We start from the raw sequence: 9,533 nt of genomic DNA, 5'->3' as shown, positions 1-9,533 counted from the left end.
CATCTTCTTTCTTTCCAAAGATGATATGTTGTGTGAGTATAATAAAATCAATTTCCAAAATAATTTAATTTCTTTTTCTATTTAACTAACTGTTAAGGTCACAGTTTATTAAATTTAGATTACAAAAATATATATGTTTACTGAAAGTTCTAGCTAAAGGTCAATGGGAAAATTAAAGCAAGACTTTTCAGAAATGTAAATATTAAAATTTTATTGTAATGAACAAAGTTATGATATTCTCAGAGTTTTTAATTCATTTTGCAACGTTTATTTAAGATTTTACATAAAATTGAGGAAGCTGGCTTGACATAGAAGAGAAAAATAAAATATACAATTCAACAGAAATACCTCACTCTCATGTCAATATTGCAATATTATTATAATGATTATTTTAGTCTCATAATCATTATCAGTATTAGTATATATTGTGTTGCATTAACTGTTTCAAAGGCTTATAAGCATACGAACTGCATGAATTTAATACTTAAAATATCTTAAGATAGATGTTTTTACCCAACATGTTGTTATATGAAGTAATACTTAGAGTCAAGTCGTTCAAAGCCCTAAAAAAATGATGGGTTTATCTTGTGAAGAACACTAGATAAAGAGTGAAGAATCTTGGGTATTATTAATTATTTTCTGCCCATGTCCAAAACTAGATAGGTAGGTGGGTATCTTGTGTATTATGTTTCCAGTGAGTGGATAAAAGCTGAGTTCCTTCTGCCCAGGTCTTATTTGGTACTATTTAAACAATTCTGGATGCTTACTATTTATCTGTTTTTACAGATTAGCAAACTGAGGTTTGAGAGCTTGAGCAGTTTCCCAAAATATATATTTATAAGTAGTGGATATAGGAATTAAAGCTAGATCTATTTTAGAGCCAAAAGGTCAGGTTCATTTTATTATCCTAATCTTATTCCCACAATTTTGTATCATGTTAACTATTCTTCGTAAAAGTTAGTCTCTAGAATCAAAATATCTCCACTAACACCAAAGAGTTTTAATGGTTCTAATAAATGACTAGTGTTCCAAATAGAAAATTCCATTGCAACTTGTGGTTTATAGCCTAACTTCATTTCTCATTAGTGGTTGATGATGTATGTCAGGCTTGTCCTAAAAAAAAAAAAAAAGCTCCGCTTTCCTACCCAGAGTAATGAAGACACAAATCCATTTTATGATTATGAAAAATTTTGAACTGTATATGTTTTACTATTTTTAGGTCAATATTTATATTAAAGGTGAATCATTCTATTAGTTAAAAACTTCTCCAAGGCCTGGCTCGTGTACCAGGCATTTATGTTACCTTAAAATGATATGGGCATAATACTTTGATTGAAAATCATACTTTATGTATTGAAATAAAACTTAAAACTTACTTGATAAATTGATAAATTAAATATATATATATATATATATATATATATATATATATATATATATATATATATATATATATGTAAATCAAATATATATAAATATATATACTTAATTTATCAATATATATATTTTACATACATACATATATATTATAGTAACTGGTAGCCTTGGGCAATGAAGGATACTAGAAGACTATAAATGAGAATATTCTATTGATTGGATATTCATTACTCTATTTCAATTTATTTTTGTGTCAATAAAGAATGGAAATTTGGAAATGGATATGTGACTCCCTCAAAAAAAAAGTGCTATGTTGAATACTAAACGAAATGTTTCCTTTCTCTTTATCATTGAAGTGGAGGAGCTAATTGTTCCTCACTCCCTCAGTTGTAAATGTTCTCACAGCTCCACTGCCATTTCAAGGTGCAAATGCACACAAAGATGCAGCTTCAAAAGTCATCCTGTACCAAAGGAACAAGGGGACACTGTGAGCTGAAAGATGGATGTTGCCAGCAATATGAAGTGCTGAATTTAATTGGAACCAAAGCTCAGAGGAAATATTCAAAATTAAATGTACACAATCTTGAAGTCTTATTTAATTTACCTACACAGAAATATTATTTTTTCTTTTGGATTGTCACCATCACCTTATTTTTGTATACATTGTTAGCACACAGTGATAGATTACAGAGCTCATATAGTGTCATTCATTTAACTGTAATAAGATTTCTTGAAGGAAAAGGAGAATATTTTCTTGATTTAGGAAATATCCATGTCTCCTTCAATTATACAGCATTGAATGGAGAAATAAGTTACAGTACCCAGAATGTTAGTATAAAGCAATGATGTTAGCACAAAGTATTTCCCATTGGTTCAAAAAGATTAGTAATTTGTGCTTTTTAAACTAGATAGCCACAATAGAAACTTAGAACATTTTTTTGAAATGCTTTGTTTTCATTAAATTTCTGAAAACTTCCAAATGTGACAGAATATTACAATTCTATACTTGAAACTATTCTTAATGACATCAATTGTCAACAAATGTCAAGAATAGTTATTGCTTGTTTGACTGCCAAACATAAACATAATTTTTAAAAATTAGTTTAGCTAACTGATATTTTGAGTGATATTATAGCAATGATAATGCAGATGTTGTTTTTTTTTCCTTTGTAAAATAGTTTAAAAAACAATTTATGGCTCAAATAATCAAAGATAATCACATTTGAAATTTAGAAATCTAAATGTTGTTCATCCCAATAGAAAAGCAAAATTTCCATGATTTTTAAACATCTTCTGGTAAAAACATTCCAGATATTATTGCCTGCAATTATAGAAGCAACTTATAAGCCAAAAAATAACCCTCATTCATTAATATATTATAAACTGAAGGGACATTTGTCATTCAGTTCATGGTTTGTTGTCAAACTTGATTTGAGCCACCATGATATCAGTTTGGTTAGAACACAGGCAATGTTGCCAATTATTTGCAGGCCATATCACCATATATAACATAACTGAAGGTTGTTCAGATGAGAGATTTGACCAATTGTACTGAAGCAAGATTGCGCTGTTTCCCATATTTGTGAAAGCAAAGAAAGAGCTCCAACAATCATGTGCTGAACATAGATTAGAGGAAAAACACAAACCAAAATAGAACAAGAACACCACCTCAATCTTTCTGTTTAGAGTCACTTCTCTTATTCCTCTGGTCTGTTTGCTGTAAACTCAAAACCTTGTTCCTGTTACTAAGGAAGGAAGCTACTCCTTTTTGCATGCTGGTATGTATCTTATTCCTGTTTTCATTTGCAGCCCTTCTCCGTTACAGATGCTTAAATTTAGAAAAGGTATGTGGTTTCTTGTCCTTTTCTATGCATTTTTCTTTCAGAATCTAAAAATGTAAATTCATTGTACTCACCATAGCCTCTATATGTAAAGGTGGGTAGGTTCCTTAACTTATACACTTTGTAATTTAGTCTCTTCATCTGCAAAATGGAGAAAATACTAGTATTTATCATCACTAGTTAGCATTTTTATAGAGCCTATTATATATTGTTTCCAGTTCAGAGTAATTTATCACATGCTAATTTATTTATTCTTCATAATATTCTTATGAGAAATTTAGAAGAGGAAACAGATATAGAAAGTTTTGGTAACTTACAAAATGTTGCACAACCTGTTAGTGTCAGAGGCAGAATCTGAATCTAAACAGTCTGACTCAAAGTCCTTCCTTCATCTTAACCAAAATTTTATTCTATTTTTCATAAGACATTTTTAAATATTAAAGAATATAAGCCAGGAGCCATAGCTTATGCTTGTAATTCCAGTTACTTGAGAAGCTGAGAACAAGAACTGCAAGTTCAAGGCCTGTCGAGACCCTGTTTCAAAAGAAAAAAAAAAAAAGGACTGGGGACATACCTCAGTAGTAAAGCACTTGGTTTAATCCCTAGTACTGCAAACACATGTGCACATTCACACACACACACACACACACACACACATATACATATTCATAGGTATAAAATTTTGATGGGAATACTTCCTGGAACATTACAAAATACTCAATAGTTATTGGCTACTATAATCATTACTCTTCAGATATTTCAGATACTTCTTACGATTGAAGAAATAAATGGTGTCTATTCATTATTTTTCACTTCTTCTGCAACAATATTTACAAGATACACTTGTAAATTTTTATTTTCAATTTCACATATTTTTTTCTTCTCAGTAAGTTATACTTCTGTATACATAGCTTTTGTTTATTTTACTTATTTGTTTTATTGGTATTTAATTTCAAGAAGCTGTGGTTTTTATCTTTCATTGATATGTTCACTATTTTTTCACTGTTCTAATTGCTAAATAAGATATGTATGATTAATAAGACATGTCTCAGATCATTTTTAGGGGCCATAGAGCTATGCACATTTGTACTGACTTCTGTAATATCCTTGATATTTTCTAATTAACTCTTCAGATTTTTTTTATATTAAATTGTTTGCCCCATGGTTCTGTGGTATTTCTAAAATTCAGTGATTATGTTTTAAAGGTCAAAAACTTCTGAACTCATATTTTTTCTCTTATTGATTTCTGTATTTCTTTTATAAATGCAGTTTCCTTATGTCTCTTTCTGAGTTTATTGAATTGGTGATAATATAATGTTTCTCTGTCTCCATCTTTCTTCCCTAATAACTAAATTCCCAAGTTTTAATTCCTTTTAAATAAAATCTGTGTGACCTATATGTTCCCTGAATTTAGAAGATGAAATTAATTCTGACAGATTATAGTGAACTCTTGTTACGCTTTTAGGCCTACATAAAAAATGAAGGGTAAAAATCAAGGAACATTTTCATTTTGAGCTGCCAGAATAGAGATTTTATAGTTTGTGGAAAGTAAAATGGGAGGCACAGCTGACCCAGTTATGGCAGAGAGTTTGTTGTGGCTGCTCCAAATGATTTGTTGCAGTCTCTCAACACCTTACACATCTAGCACCATGGCTCTGTGAGAAGTAAACCTTTTAATAGTACTTTGAGGACAAGGGGAAAACGTGTATTTTATACTACAGGGAACATGCATTTTTACAGTGGAAGGTGGAAATTGTTTTAGTCAGCTTTTTTCGTTGCTGTGAATAAATGACCTAACAAGAACAACAGAGGAGAAAAAGTTTATCTTAGTTCATGGTTTCAGAGATTCAGAGATTGGATTATTCCTTAGCTCTGGCCTTAGGGGAAGCAGAATATCATGGTGGAAGGGGGATGTCACGAGGGGGCAAAATTGCAATTGAGGAGAGAAATAAAGTATGTTCATCGTCTTTTGCCCCTTTCAATGCTTTATTCACTCAAATTACTCAATACAATTTCACTCTATAAGTTCTTAATAAGAAAACAACAATCCTTAAGGTTAGGCACTGTAATAGACATAATCAATTCACAGCAAACAATTCTAGATTAATTAATTCACAGCAAACAATTCTAGATTAATTCTAAGCACAGCAAACACACTTAATCACAACAGCTAATGACAGACATTCGCTCTGCTTGCTACATTCCAAAGTCTTAAGCCTTAGGCTTTATGTCCAGCAGATGCACACTCACTCAGACCACGGTGATCAGGTCAGGAACCAAGGCAGGCTTTTCCTGGCATGGAGTGGATGACCCATTGAGGAGAGGGTCCGACAGAGAAGTTGCAGCTCTCATCAAGGTCCAGAGGAGGCTGCAGAGTTTGAGAGTGGTGAGGATCATGCAGAGGATCAGGAAACATGACAAGTGATGGGATGTCAGTCTAGGTCCTCATCAGGTTCTGCAGCTTGAGTGCATCCTTGTTTCGGCTGGCTGAATCCCTGTTCACCAGCTCTATTATTTATACTAAATTTGGGGGCTTCTGACCCCCCCCCCTTGGAATCCTTATCAGCTACCACCAGTTTTCTCCATGACATCAATTACCCTCTGTTTAGAAACATCTGGTCTGGTGATCTCCACCCTTATCTTCTCCATTTTCCTCTTATCAGGAGAGGACAGCCTGCCAGAGGCTTCACTCTGTTTATCAGAATGAGGGGAAGTAACTTGTTTGAGGCCATAAAATTGTTCTGTTGGATGTGCCTGGTAAGACTGCAGGTTTCAAACTGGAGTCTTTAAAATGGAGTTGCTTAGGCTCAGGCCTAAGGCCATCCTCACAGGGGAAATGGAGAAAAGACTCAGGATCTGGCAACCCAGAAGCACGGAGAGAGCTCCACACATGTGGAACAAAAGGTATACCCCAAAAGCCCACCCCCACTGACCTATTTCCTCCAGCCACATCCTACCCACAGTTACCCCCCAGTTAATGTATATCAGAGGATTAATCCACTGATTAGCTCACACATCTCATAACCTAATCATTTCACCTCTGAAAATTCTTGTGTTATCTCACATATCAGATCTTGGGGGACACCTAATATCTAAATGATAATAGTTATGAAATTTGATATTTGGCCCCACCGAGTGATTCAGAATCAAAACTTACAGACATATTCTTTCATATTACAATGTTAGTTATCACTAGCTTTATTTCTAACTCCCACTCGGGGAATGTCTTTAACTTACATTCAAGGCAGCATATCTCTCCATATTCTTTTTTATTGGTAGTGTGCCACAGGGATATACAAGCGCAAATATGTGTTTAATCTTTAGGAGTTTAATCAACAACTCGACTCGCATTTAGAGGCTAATATTTCCTTATAATATATACTGGTAAAATTTTAGAAAACAGAAATGAGAGTAATAAGCAAATATTTATGAAAGCTTCTGGTGCAATCAGGTTAATGGAAGCTGGCTCCACTAGCTGCAAGGCACTGAACATTCCCCTTGGCATACATGAGCGTATGTAAACAATTTGTATAAGTAAAATTTATAAGTTTCCTTCTGCTTTTAAAATTCTGTAAGACTCAAAATCTTGTGCACTGAGTTCAGCAGAAGCAGCATAAAATCTGAGACCAGAGGAACTTGTCTGAAGTACTGTTCTTTCTCTGTCTGTTCCTTAACTTCTGCTCTGAGGGAGGATATCTCCTGCTATTTATTTACAGGTAGACGACATTTAACAGATAACTCATATTATCTATGACCTTAAGAAAACCCAGAGTAGTATAATTGCTATATCATTCATATCCAAGAAATCCCTCTACCTTTTTTTGATCTTCTGGTTGGACTCACACGGCCTCCAGGACATTTTACACTCTACTGCCTTTTTTATTCCTCACGGCATTTATCATGTTGCAACTCTTCCTTATCCTACTGCAAAAGATCCTGTTTCTTGATATCCGACTGAGTATTGACTTACCATAGAATAAACTTTTAAGCTTGGGCATTTCTTAATTCTCTGAACCCTTCAGGGTCAGGGCATGGAGTGTAGTACACTATAAGAATGTTCCATGACTGTAAGATTAATGAGAACCATAAGGTCCATCCAAGTGTTTTGCCTGGCTAATGCTGTGTGTTACTCTGCAGCGAGATGCTACCTAGCATAAACCCTAAAGGAAAGCAAACCTTTATCAGGATAGTGCAAAGGTTAGTTTTAGATGTCAATTTTAGATGACTAGCTTAAGGGATGCCTGGTGAGGTATTGTTTCTGGGTGTGACTTCAAGAGTTATTTTTGGATGAGACTTCATGTGAGCCAGGCAGTCTGACAGTCTGTACTAATAGAGGGAGATCCATCCTCAATGTAAGCAGGTAGCATCCAATCAGCTAAAAGTCTGAGTGGAGAACAAGACAGAAGAAGGGCAAATTCCCCAAATCTTCTCCCCACTAGGATAGGGTGCTCTTTTCCTGCCATCACAGATCAGAACTCCAGGTTCTTCAACCATTGGACTCTGAGACTTATTTCATCAGACTTTCAGAATTCTTGGGCTTTCAACATTGGACGGAGAGTTACATTATCAGTTTCCTTGGTTCTTTGGCCTTTCAACTTGGACTGAGCCATGATTCTCTAATGGCTTCCAGATGGCCCATAGCAGGATTTATGCTAATTAACAATCTGAATACATATAAAAGAAAGAGGGAATGGTCCTTCAACCCTTGAAAATGGTGTCCAGATGGAGAGCCTCCAAGTGCATCCTCTGATCCTGTGTAACTGGCCCATGTTACCAGACTGTTACTGGTATGTATTCAGTAAGAACACTGCCAGAATTGATAGGTTGAGAACCAGATGGTGCTAAAGACTCATCTCTTATATCAGTCAAACAGAAGGAGAAAAGTCATCCCTGAGGAACCTGATTAACTAGGACCACCAAAATCTCTGAGCATGGGGGATTCTTCAATATGGATATATATTGACAAAGAATATAAAAGAGTCAGGAGATTAAAGACTAACATGGACATTTGTGGATTTTTAAATTCTGTCTTGTTCTCCTATCTCTGTTTCTCATCATTATAAAGTGTTAGAGTCTGCCTAATTTAAGTTGGAGTACCTTTGAGAGTACAAATATACACAAAAACACAGGACTCTTTTCCCAGTTTGTTTCTGGCATAAGAGCATTGTCTAGTTATTTTACAAAGGGAGGAAAAAGAGGGAAATTATTGTATTTATTATGTTCTCATTTGGCATCACTTTGATTTTATTATTTTAAAAATAATTACTAATTTTAGGTAATGTTTTTCCAAATTTTATATATGAAATTTTGAATTAAGTTTGGTTCTTTAACCAGCAACTTTTATATATTTAATAAATTGCAGCTTCAAATGCTCTAAAAAAATAGAATTACTGTGTCTGTTATATACATCATCCAAGAAAAAACTTCATTTTCAACAGTTTTGGTGACAAATAACGTTTGGATTTTAATGAATTTTAATTTTTAATGTAGATCTAATGAATATATTTACACATATGTGTCTATGATAATAAACATATACAAATACTAGAAAATCACTGATTCCTTTAATCAAAGCTTAACAAATATTTGTTAAACACATTTGTTTTAAAGTACTGAATAACTGAAGTCCAAACAAAGATTTTTAAATTCTGATTTAAAATAATAAGATTAAAAATGAATGTCATATTTCCATGGAAACCAAACAAGAGATGTTTTGTGTTGTGGATTGTTTTTTCTTTACATAAAAAATTTTAAATTTCCAGACTGAAACAAGAAGTTAAGCCTCTCACATAGAGTATCAGGAAGTAGGGGAAAAAAAAGTTAACAGATTTGTGGGGCTTTTTAAATTTAAAATGTGTGCACTTAGCCATTGAAAAACTTAAGAGATTAAAATTTGAATAATTTATCATATTGTGTCAAAGACTATTTTCAATCCAAAGGCTATAAATTTTAGCAGAGGGAGCATGGGATTAGAATTAGAATCCTCTCCTCTTGGTATTACTTTAAAAAGTTATCTTTAAAATGATTGTTATTAGTTTTTATAGCTGTAGGGATATTGATATTGATTCTATAAAGTTTCTTTTTAAGTTAAATAAGAAAATAAATATAAAAACTTGCTATAGACTTGATTTAATAAAGTTTTATTTATTTTTAGCCATCAATAAATTTTATTGCATAGAAATCAAATAAGTTTTAGATCTGGTATTGGGTTTTCTGAAGTTTATCATATATAGTTCTTTGAGAAACATGATTCTATCTATTGATGAACATTATAATATTGTATGTGATGTATACAAAGTGAGTGTAGAATTAGTG

The 9,533-nt window shown here is 33.1% G+C and overlaps 1 long non-coding RNA gene across 1 annotated transcript; it reads right to left on the bottom strand.

The window, feature by feature from the left end:
• Positions 1-1,490: 1,490 nt before the first annotated feature.
• LOC124094388 (uncharacterized) lies at positions 1,491-5,705 on the bottom strand. The gene is made up of 3 exons (XR_006852214.2): positions 5,469-5,705; positions 3,293-3,359; positions 1,491-1,838 (listed from the first exon to the last, which is right to left on the bottom strand). It is a non-coding gene; the product is annotated as an uncharacterized LOC124094388 (long non-coding RNA).
• Between the last annotated feature and the right edge of the window lie 3,828 nt (positions 5,706-9,533).

The sequence above is a fragment of the Marmota monax genome, unplaced genomic scaffold (genome assembly GCF_021218885.2).
Source record: "Marmota monax isolate L192 unplaced genomic scaffold, Marmota_monax_Labrador192_F-V1.1 WCK01_AAM20220418_F8-fsc00043, whole genome shotgun sequence".
Classification (NCBI taxonomy): Eukaryota; Metazoa; Chordata; class Mammalia; order Rodentia; family Sciuridae; genus Marmota; species Marmota monax.
This window is presented reverse-complemented; position numbering and strand designations above follow the sequence as displayed.